The sequence below is a fragment of the Lycium ferocissimum genome, chromosome 5 (genome assembly GCF_029784015.1).
Source record: "Lycium ferocissimum isolate CSIRO_LF1 chromosome 5, AGI_CSIRO_Lferr_CH_V1, whole genome shotgun sequence".
NCBI classification, from domain to species: Eukaryota; Viridiplantae; Streptophyta; class Magnoliopsida; order Solanales; family Solanaceae; genus Lycium; species Lycium ferocissimum.
The window spans coordinates 74,482-87,007 of NC_081346.1; positions in this window are offsets into that span (position 1 = coordinate 74,482).

Genomic DNA, 12,526 nt, shown 5'->3' on the forward strand with positions numbered 1-12,526 from the left:
AAAGAAACACCTGAGGTGGAAGGCATTTATATTAACTCTTCCTAATGTGTTTTCTCCTAAAAATGCACTAAACGTTAACAAAATGTTAGGTATTTTCTTTTCATCTACTAAATTTTGGTGAGTTGAGTTACTTTTATTTTATTTTATTACATAGGGGGTAGGGGAAGGGTATATGGGGAGGGGATTATAATATGGGGATTCGAACCCTCACCAACAAGGTGAAAGTTCAGATAGTCAACCAACTGAGTTACTAGATTCATATTGTTTTTTTTTTTTCTTTCTTTTTTTGAAAAATTGTTTTTATTACATAGGGGGTAGGGGAAGGGGAAATGGGGAAAGGGATTACTGATGTGGGGCGACCCTCACATTAACAAGGTGAGAGTTCGGGTGGTGATAATTTGAACCTACTAAATTCCTACAGTTGAGTTACTCAATGCATGTGCCGCTGATTAAAAACCACCCGTACAATTGAAAAATGGCTTCCTTCAACTCATTCTTACGCGCAAAGATGCACAAATCCCGCTGTCGTACTACATGAATTCTACTTGTATTTAATCCTCACTCCCTAGTCTAGGCAGGGTAATTCAAAATTGTTGACTCCATGTTGGTAAGGATGAAGATGTAGTGTATCTATGTACGCTCTGTTGATCCGTTCTTGTTTAACACAAGTCGAATTTTCTTCTGAAGCTATTTTAAGATTAAACTCCCAAAAAGTTTATGACAATAGGAAAGAATGATAAATTGCACAATTAGTACTTCCAAGCGGAGGATCTAGAATTTTCAAAACAACTGAAATCCATTTAGCACTGCATCTCAAGGAAGTAACAATTGTTGAAAGTTAACATGGTTTGAGACGGTAATATATTAACGTATACATAGGCTATTGTATTCGCGAATCATCCTAATAAATTCTTCACCCTACTCATTTGCATGGTTGGTAGGGGTGTTCATGGTCTGGTTTGATTCGGTTTTTGGTTAAAATCAAACCAAACCAATTAAATCGGTTTTTTCTAATATTCAAACCAAATCAAATCATTATAGTATAAATTCTAGCGGTTTCGGTTTAGTCGGTTTGGTTCCGTTTTTGCGATTTTTTTGTATTTTAAGAATGTATTAATAAAAAGAACCTTTGAATCAAATGGTAACTAAATACGACTATGACCGTGATCTATTCAAATCTAAGAATCTTCTTAATTAATTCACTAACTTTATTTAGGTATAGGCCTATGGCTATGGGTATAGGAAAAATAATATTAACCTTTCATGATTCTAGTTACCTGCTTACATATAGCCTTTTGATATTACGCCGCCCCTCCAGAATTTTTGTTATCTAGACTCATCGTGTTTATGAAGCATTGAGAAGAAAGCACAGAAGTTAAAATGGAAAATGATAAACAAAAAGACAAAGTCATCTAACCAAACTTTTTAAATTCCAATTGCCATTTTCTTCCCTTTAATTTGTTATAGATAAAATGCTAGCTTATTAATAGTAATTTAACAAATTTCTTTTTATTTTACCTTAAACTTAAATGGGCTACACTTTTCTTTCTAATTATTTGAATTTGTATTGGACTTGGAATGAGCCAAAATTTTGAAGAAGATATATATGTATCTATAATTTGTATTGGACTTGGAATGAGCCAAAATTTTAAATATGTATGTATCTATTGGTTTGGTTCGGTTTTTTTTTGGTTTAACACCAAACCAAACCAAATGTTATCGGTTTTTTAAAATTTAAGACCAAATCAAGTCAAACGAAGCCGGTTTTCGGTTTATTAAGTTAGTTTACCGATTCGGATCGGTTTTTCGGTCTCATTTGAACACCCTATTGATTGAGTATTAAATTCTGATACATTCTTCATGCACATAAATCTTTTTCTTTAAATATTCTATTCGTGAGTACAGGATTTGTGTGTATCCGGTTACGTGGAAAATTGCCATCCTATTATACTTTGAGGAGAGTGTATTTGTTTTTTGTTGTTTTATTTGTTGATTAATAAAATAAGCCACTAGGGGGTGAAAAGCCTAGTGGTCTTTAATTTTTTTTTTAAAAAAGAGGAGAGTGTATTCATGATGCTAATCACACTCAAAGTAACTTTTATGTTTAGCAAATCATTTTTCACTATAATCATATGCAACGCATATGTATAGACTAGTAAGTATAATATTTAATCCACTTCTATGCATAATGCATCTTGAGTAAAAATTGGGGAACCACCACCGTCGGTGGGGTGTTGGAATAGTTAGTAGGTAACGGCAATAGATTCCAAATATCTTTCACTTTATTGGAATGTATGAAGTTGAAGATGAAGTTGTGTTTGGTTATACTTTGCAAAGAATATTTGAACTAAAGTTCATGCTTGAATATACTTTTCAAATTTGTAATACAACTCCAACATTGAAAAGTGATTTGGAAAACATGTTATAATTTTTTTTTTGCCAAATGTGAAATACAACTTCTAGTTGGATTTGGAACTTTCATAACCAAACATGATTTTCAAATAAAGTTAAAAATTATTTCAAAAAAAGTGAATAACTTTTATGGACAAAGGGGTCATTAGTCCCCGTTTGTCCAAGGATAGTTTTCACTTACATAACTGTTTTCACAATTTTCACTCCAAATCACTAACAAAAATTCAAAAACAACTCCAATTTGTATTCATGTCTAAAATACCATTTTCAACTTGAAAACAATTTTTTTTTTTTTTTTTTTGAATTTCTCATTTCTTATATTCAAATGCCCCGCTTAGTGTTCCTTTATCCTTAACTAAAGATTTTGGATTTGAATCACGTGAATGGCGAACTTTTTGACAAGGAGCGTTTTAATACATAGCCTTGTATCCAATTTAGATTTGTCTGGCTTTGTGAGTTTTGAATACAGAATGATCAAAATAAATAAAATAGAAAAACTATGATCTGAAATTTATGCAATTCATATTGATCAACAGATTTTACTTTAAGTAGTAAAAGTGAATTACGATAGTGTCTGGCGCAGCGTCTGGATGTCGACATGAAATGGTTGAATTAAAGAAGTGACATTCGCCCAAAAATCAGCAATAATATCCCAACAGTTGGTACCAACATTAATGGCAATAACTTCTACTTGCTGCTGTAGCAGCCACTTTTTCACTAGTAATTTTATTAGCACATGCTTTGAAATCTTATTAGCGAATGAAAATGATTGTTCAAACTGTTAATAGCTGTTAGCAGTGGTATGTTTTCCAATTTTTTTTTATAACCGTGGTGAAATATTATTATAGAACGGTCTAACTCTATCTACATCAAACTGTCAATTTCACTTGTTTAAAGTCGACTGGCAGTTGCTTTTCTCTGACAGAGCAAAAACGTGTTCAGAAGCTACTACTTGTATCAAAGGAGAGACTGAAATGTGAGATCCTTTTTTCTTTTTTATCCTTAGTTTTCAGTTGACAAAAGGTCACAGAGTTGTCTTCATTTCTTTTTTCCTCCCTTTTTTTGTTGACAAAATTGCAGAGTATTCGACTTCGAAATATATTTTTGTGGTTTGTGGCCAATATACGTGGCCCACAATAATATGATAAGATGTTTGACTTGCTTAATATTCTGTAAGCTTGTACTAATTGTCTATCAAATTATTTCATCGAGACTTTAACTTAATTATTATTATATTATTAAACCCTTTTAACTTATTCTGGATGCTCACAATTTAAGACCTTAAATTGTTAGCCCGTCGACATCAATGAAGTCCACTCTCTTATTGATTTGTTTTTCGACTTTAAACTCATAAACCTTGCATTTGATTGGTCAAAGCACCCCACAACAACTAATTTTGAAGTGATATAATTGAAAAAGTAATAAAAGAACAAATCAAAAGGTCATTCAATTAAGAATCAGAAGCCACCATAATATACAGTCCACCCTCTCCATAATACGTTGTTGGATCAAGAAATTTTTTTTCTTGTTATAGAGAATTCTCGCTATACACATATAACAACATTGACATTTAAATAATATTTCGCTAAAATAATGCATATAATCTAATTTTTCGTTTTTTATTGCCAAATTCTAAGCTTAATCACATTTGTATAATGAAGGAAAATCTTTTAATGATGAAAATATATAGGCTTAATGGATATACGTACCCACGAACTTACTCCTTTTTCTATTTTGCACCTTAACTAAGTGTTGTTTATTGAATCACGAACTAAATCCTCAGTGTGTAATATTATACACAATCTGACTTACATAGTATTCTATCTTCAATGTAGCAACATGCTAATATATATATTCTAATTTAATTATGTCATCTTTTAGCTAAGATTAGCAACAATTAAGAGGGGAAAAAAGAGTAAGCTCTTAATTAAGCTGATAGTGGAAGAGCAGAACCAGCAGAAACCGACACATTCATAACCTAAAGAATAGCTTACCACACTTCTAAAATATTACTTCACCTTCATTACCACAATTCAATTTTCACTTCTAATAAAAATCAGATTTAGAGGGTTTGATAGACACACTTGAGGACGAGTTCAGGGGTTCAATAGGAACAAAACTTAGTTGAGGTGCCAAAATGGAAAAAAAGGACAAGTTTAGGGGGCTGCATATGCATTAAGCCAAATATATATATATATTCATATGATATTTTTAGTCATAAATAGTGTATTAAATGATCAAATGTTTGGTCAAAATCTCTACACTTATTATTGGTAATCATAAATATTCTATTTTTTTATAAAGCTGGTTAGTTATTCTATTACCAAAAAAAGAATATAACTGTTATATGGGGGGTAATCTTACAAAGTGCGTACTGTTATAAAGTTAGTTGTTGATGTTATAGGTGAAATGTTGTTATAGAGAAGTAAAATATAACATAAAAAATCAATTACGAAAAAACTTGGCTGTTATAGAGAGGTGCTGTTATATGTGAATGCCCTTATAGAGAGTTCTGACTGTATATATGATGCTTTTAACGATCCCTCTATAGGTGGATGAAGACTAAATGCATTTTGCTGCACGTTATAGTTGGAACAATTATCTGAAATTGTAAGTTATACACATGGATACCGTAAATAATATTTATATTATAGAGTAATTTAACAGGTTATAGCTGATAGAGGCCAAGGAGTGTCACTCGATATCGCTGGGTCGGATAATTATACTAACTATGCATTATGCATGCATTATAAGAAATAAAATATAGATATATAAATTGAAACTAGTGTATATTGTGCAACTCTTAGTTCAACCTATATCAAACACATTATTTAATCACGGTTAGGAATTCGAACCCCTACTTACATGTATATGTGTTAGACATTTTTAGCCTCGTTAATAAAAGAATTGAGAACATTACATAATCGAACCCTAATCTTCTTACAATAACAATCAACTAAATCACTATGTCAGCTTCTTTTGGTGTCTATAAAAAAAAGATATATTTAAAAAGCCTCTCTAACGAGGTTGTTATGAATACAAATTATAGAAAATAAAAAACCGTCGACAAGACTTGTAACAATATATTAAAATTATTTTTTATTGTTTAGATTGTGTCTTCATAATATATCATTGCAATAAATTATATATTTGTTCACTTCTTTAAATATTGACATCGCTTATAAATAGTTCTGCCTACACTTTGTAGATTACTTACTATGCACTTACTATGCTTTTAAGATTATCAATCAATTAATTGTTATTAAAGAGTTATTTACAATTGTTTTCTAGTGATTTACATGTGCAAAATATATTTTACATATTAAAAATAAATATATGTTACATGTTAAATGTGTATAAAATTTAAACTCTTTTAAAATTTAATGCTTTATATTATGTCTTCTTTGGAAAAATGGTACCAAGTGGCAGATAGCAAAGCCAGAGATGTGACCAGTTGTAAATTGAGCAGGTTTTTTCCCTCTTGAAATTTGGACGGTGGGACTCCTAGAAAATTACGTAATCCAAACTCTCAACGCTCGAAGTTTCTGTTCCTTTTTTTCTTTTACATCATGCGCTTCAGTAGATAACAGTTAACTGTGACAGGACATAAACTATATCCTTAAACGACAGGTGAGAGTTTCTTTCTCTGTCATTATAATTCGAAGAGAAAAATGTTGATAACGGCCCGACTCCCGAGCATGAAATATGAATCATGTGTGCTTTTTTAAGTACAGTGAGTTATGACCGTACTAGTAGTATTATAGTTTTTTTTTTTTTTTTTTTAAATTTTATCATCTGATGTTCAAAATTTACTTATTAAGTAATTCAAATTGACGCACGGTCCTCTTTACTTGTGTCAAAATATAGTGTAATACTAGTCATTGTAGTGTGGTAAGGTTTTTCATCACAGAAAAAGAAAATTAGAAGAAAAAAAAGAAGAATTTCGATTCTAAAACAAATCAACCAATTGATGCAATTCAATGGTATGGGTCTATGGGATACTTTGGGGTGTACCCGGCCTAATTGAAAATTTGCTTCAGCTGCATAGGAGACGCGCTTTCTACTAAAAATATCTTCTTTCTCAGATCTTGAATGTCAGACTTCTCATTAAGGTCGGATGAATTTCATCCATTCTACCATATCGGGGCAATTGGAATGTAGTTGAAAGCTCTAAATTGAACATACATTGAAGGGAAAACAAAAGGAAGAAGAAAGTAATGAAGAGTGTTGGTGAAGTTCTACTTCCTTTATCCCAATTTATGTAGCATACTTTTTTTGACCTATCACAAAAAAATGTCATACTTTATTAAGTAGAAATAATTTAATCTTAAACTTTCATTTTTCTCTTAATAAGGTGAGCACAATTATAAATATGTCTATGATTTATTCTAAACCACAAAATTTGACATTTAAAAAAAAAAAAAATAATGTCCAGACAAATATTGCATAGATTTGGACGGAGGGAATAACTGGTTTTTGATCATTATAGGGGATCGAGAATTGCTTAGATGGCACTACACTGATGAGTAGTGATGACTGATATGAAAGAAATGTTTTGCAAGTGGGGTGAAGCCTTTTCCTTTAATTCATAAATCATAAGTTAAACTCTACTCACGTGCAATAATTATTCGTTATGATATTATATAATGCTTCAACTAGTGAACCAAATCCAACCACGTTTTCAGATTGGAGAATGATAAAGTTATCAATAATGAATATTTATAATATAGTTAATTGGCCAGAAAAAGAGGTAAAGAAAATTAAAGAGTTATCACTACCGAAGGAATATCGTCACAAATCACAATGATGAAGTTGAGAGAAATGCGTAAATAAATTTAACAAATGATTACTGAGGTTATTGACCAACACAACTTAATTAGATCCTATGATGATTGCTATTCCTGAAAAAAATGTTATATCTGTTTACGGCGTGAATAATATTTTTGACAAAAGATTATTTGATTAGAAACCACTTTGCTTAAAGCAATAATAGTTAACGGCTCAAGGCCTATCCAAGCAATTGATGTACACCAAAATAGGGAAAGAGATATTTCTTATGATATTATCATTAATGACTTTAAGTTTCTAACTAACAGACCTTTTAATCATGACTAGTGAATATGTCTGCGCTTCGCACGGTTATGAATATTTTTCTTACAAATATAAAAAATGTGTTGTAGATAAATAAAATGAAGTTATTTTTGTTTATATCAAAGACATATAATTTTACAATATAAATGCATAAAAATACAACTACCATGCTAATAGGCTAATAACGGTAGATTTTGTGAAAAGAAAAAAAATGAAAAAAGGGAAAACGAAGAGGGCTAAGAATATAACACGTGTTGACCTCTCTCCATTTTAAAATACACAAATGACCCAATAACCTGCCATCAACAAAACGAAAAGGAAAAAAAAAACAATACAAAATAATTTTACTCTCAGTAATAATTAAGAAATAAAACCATTACTTAAATACCTGTCAAAATTTTCTGAAAACCTCTTGACTCATTCGATTTGTCATATTATGCCTTATAAACTTGTGCACAATACCTGCATATTCATCATTATGATTCATTATACCGCCTATATATGAATATTTTCCAACAAAACTTCATATGTGACATCAAATTCCAGATATATTAGTGTCTTCTAATCAACAATAATTTTAAAAAGACAATTACATCAGAGCATAGAGCGTGGTAATAGTATAAGCAAAAAATGAGGCCTTTAGGGAAATATTTCTAGGAACGGAGAGCTTAAAAATAAATAATTACGTGAAGAATAAATTGTATCTTTATATATACTAATCTAGGAAGGCAAATAGGTGTAAATATATTACCTTTCCTGCACAAAATGTGAGCAAAGGGATTTTTCAGCTTAAAAAAGAAAAAAAAAGTTTGGACAAAAGGGGTTTGAATAGTCCCTTAGCAGCCGGTTCATTAGCTTCTATTTAAGGAGATTATTTTGTTACTTTAATTGTATGAACCTAGAATTTAAGGAGATTCTTTATTATTTTGTAACTTGGCCATCTTAATCGTGGAAGCTGTTAAATTCTTCCTTTTGCAAGGAAGAAATAATTAAACATAATTTAACAGGCAAATGAGAAAAAAGATAAATCAGCCTTATAAAGGTGGCCACATGACATTTTTAATGCCTAACTTTATACAGAGACATAGATTTCTTTTTTCTTTTAACATTCAAATAATCATTTTTTCCTCTAACATTCATCATTTAGAGATATTAAACTTCACTAAATATTTAATTTAAATCCCCCAAATTAAGGAAATGCACAGCCACAAATCTTGGCTCAAATGGACGTGGATTGTCTCTCTCTTTCCTTATTCCTTTTCCATTTTTACCACCCGATTTTCTAGTTTCACTCCAAATCTTATGGAAAATTCCCATAATTCTTCCTCTTCCTTTTGTATTTTATGTACCATCCCAATACTTCCATAGTCATCCTATAAATTCATCACACATAATATAATATAAAGGAGTTCAAGAAAAACAGAAAAAGAAGAAGAGAAGGAGAATATAACTCCCATTAATACTTTTGTTGTCCTTGTTGCACATTCTTTAGTACCAAAAACGAAAAAATGTCCATGAAATTTTAAATACATCATGTTCCGCCATCTTATATCATTTTCATCCTCATATTCATGAATGAATGTTGACACATCGAGCTATGAAAGGCGGGCTTTGGAGACACAGTGGTCAATCGTATCTTCTCCAGAGAATTGTTTTCATATCTTTTTGCTAATCCTTTGAAGGCGAAACCTATAAGAAAAAGAGGTGAGCTCTGAAATGGAAGAGGATATGTGCTTAAAGTCGAATGCTACTAAAGTAGTATTTATAGGTTTGAGGCAAGTTACAATTATATTTACGTAATCAATGATTGAAGTAATGGGTTTAAGTAGGTAAAAGAACGTGGTTACATAGGTAAGAAAAGAGAAATGTGTGTGCGCGGCTCATCAAGAGGGGAAAAATGCTTTGATAAAGAGAGGAACGTGGGCATAATTAGAATTATGAAGGAAATAAATGCAAATAATAAGAAATACCATAAATGAGATTCATTGAACTTTTTGCAAACTTTCTGGACATCAAATAGTGGGTAAAACATTAACATAACAATAGAGAAAAAAGATAAAGAAATAGTTTTGTAACTTATTTTGATAGTTGAAGAGGCCAAAAACAGTAGTCAATACTGTATGATTTCAGTTAATTTTAATTAATAAACCTTTAAAACGGTTATTTGACTTTACTGCTTTGTCGTAAAAATCCGAATTGATTATATTTAGTTAATAGATTGTGTAGAAATTTGTTTAAAAAATCCAAAGAAAGGAAAAAAAAAGATAAATGTCAATGGAGACCATAGAGAGGTCTTACATAGGATTCTTTATTACCAGCTTTATATTATATATGATGATTCATGACTTCCTTTCTTTCATTTTATTACTTAACTATTTAAAAATTTATGGTATTTCAGAATAATCTTTATTAATACATGAACATTAAAAGTAACGAAAATGTAATCTTTTGTAAAAACAAAATCTTGAAAATATTTCAACAGTAATTAAATAAAAGTCATAATTCATAACACCTAATTATTAATGACATGAAATTAAGATTAGATGGGGAACGAATAGGGTGATTAAGCATTTTACATCTGAAAGTAAATATTTGACTCACCACATGTTGCTATTATTTAATTTTCATATTAAATTTTTTTTCACTTTTTAAATTATCATATAACACTTTTACAAGCATTATATAAATGATAATAGCATTCAAGGAAAAAAAAATGAAAACACACGTATTTAAATTTAGAGAGGATCGAGAAATATTTTTATCTTTTGCTTAGGAAATCAGTCACGCGATGAAAATATTTTGTGACTTCTAAACCGCACAAGTGTCGCGAAAAGATAAAAAGGAAGAAAAATAAAGCAAATTTCAAGACATATCACAATGAAAATGAAAATAAATAGATCACATTCATTAAGAGTAAGTGATGAATTCTTTGGTCATGCTTTTCAAATTTACCACTTTAAACTGTCGAAAGTCAAATAAATATGCATCAATAGTTTTGCTCAAAATTCAAGCTCGAAGAACAAATATTGATCTTTCTAATCATCTCCGTCAGGGTCTCCATGAATAAACATATAGCTAGTCCTTTTCTCCCGTAGTCCTTTTTGTGACCTCAATCTATCCCATAATTCCATCTCTTAAACATCTGAAATGTCGTGACATGAGTCATGAGCTAAGGCTGAAAAATGTTTGCAGCTTCATTTCCAGCTACTGCTTCAAACGTTGATACAACTACCTTTATTTGATTGTAATAGTTTTTGTATTGTCTATCCATCTATATATACTACCAAAATAAGTTTTAGATAAACATAAAAAAGGGACATGTAAATAACTGTGATCAAATGAATATAAAGGTAAATAACTTGATCAACGAACATAAAGGTATTAAAGATAAAACAAAACCGAAAAGAAAAAAGAAGGCCTAGAGTCATTCTTAAGTTTCTTACAGAAACTAAAACATATGGAAAAAAAAAAAAAAACAATTTAAATCCTAGTGCCATAAGTTTCTCAAGCGTCGATTTTGGGATATGTTATGTGAAAGCTCTACTATCCTTCAGATACCTGAGAATCATCCCTAGAGGCTGCTGCTGCTGCTGCTCTGAGTAGTGGTGCATTGTTGAATGCTCCATCTTCTAGGAAAACAATGACTGATGTGGGTTAGTGGCATTGTATGAGACATTGTATGGTTTTTTTTATAGATATAATACTTGTAACTGATGTAGACTTAAAGAGGCAGAATAATAAGCCTTTATTAGTATGCGTGATGCTTATAATGATTGTAATCAATTTGTAATTGATGTAGAGATTTTAATATTCAGAAGTTAATTGGCAGTTAAAGACACAAAATGGAAGAAAAAATGAAGTGGAAAAAAAGGTAAAAAAAAAAAAGAGATAAAAAGATAAATAGCAATGGTGACCATAGAGAAGTGTCACGTCACCTTGTTTATGCCTAGTTTTATATTATATATAAATTTTTTAAAATTTTGATACTCCAAATTATAATTTTTTTTTTTTGTCTCAAAGATATATATCCTTGGATAGAAAACATTAACAAAACTATCGACAAAGGGATGAGGAAAATGTGAGGGTGATGCTTAAGGGTGTGATTGTCACAACCCAAAGCCGATGAGTCGTGACGACCGTCGACCTCTAGCGACCAAACACCCCGAAATCCGTATCGAACCATCTGAACATCAAGGGCCCGTAAACGGCATAAGGCGATCTCATAAAAAGCGGAAACATCAAACTCAGCACAATGCGCAAATATACACGACAAGCGGAAGAACGGTGCAAGCCGGCTAAGGGCGCTACATATCTTGTACACGAAAAGAATAAAAGCCGACAAGGCTACGTCGTCGACTACTACATACAGGCGTCTCCCTGGAGGACCTCTCACCCCGGAATGAAAAGGTAGCAAAGGGGCGGACGAGGGCCCGTTATGCCCGTATCCTCCACAATATCTCGAGGAGCCGCACCAAAGCCAGGCAGCAACTCGGATCAAATGGACGTCTTGACCTTGTGATCCAGAGGTCTTGCGAGGTACCGGACCACCTGTCATGCTTGTCTGTAACGAGCATGAACGCAACCCCTCGACGAACGGGAGTCGGTACGGATAATGTACCCAGTATGTAAGGTAGAAGAACAACATATATACAATTGCCGATAAGATGCGAACTCATAAATCAAATGATTTCGCACGTACTTGTATGAACCGATGTCTGCCCTAAATGCGCAAGATAAATAGCAAGTAATGCCTTTGTGGGCACATAATATGCATGTATGCACATAATGATGGTCATGCATCTACGTATGTGTGCGTATATAACGATATATGTGCATATATAACGCATGTATGTGTGCGTATATAACGTATGTAAAGCCTTCTGCGGCATCTTCATCATATATCGCTCCTCTCTTCACCACTTAATCAATATCATCATCAATGTGTAATACTAGCTGATCGGTGTGTTATATAACGCTTCTATCCCTTCTTTTTAACCCCCATATATATACATATACAATATTT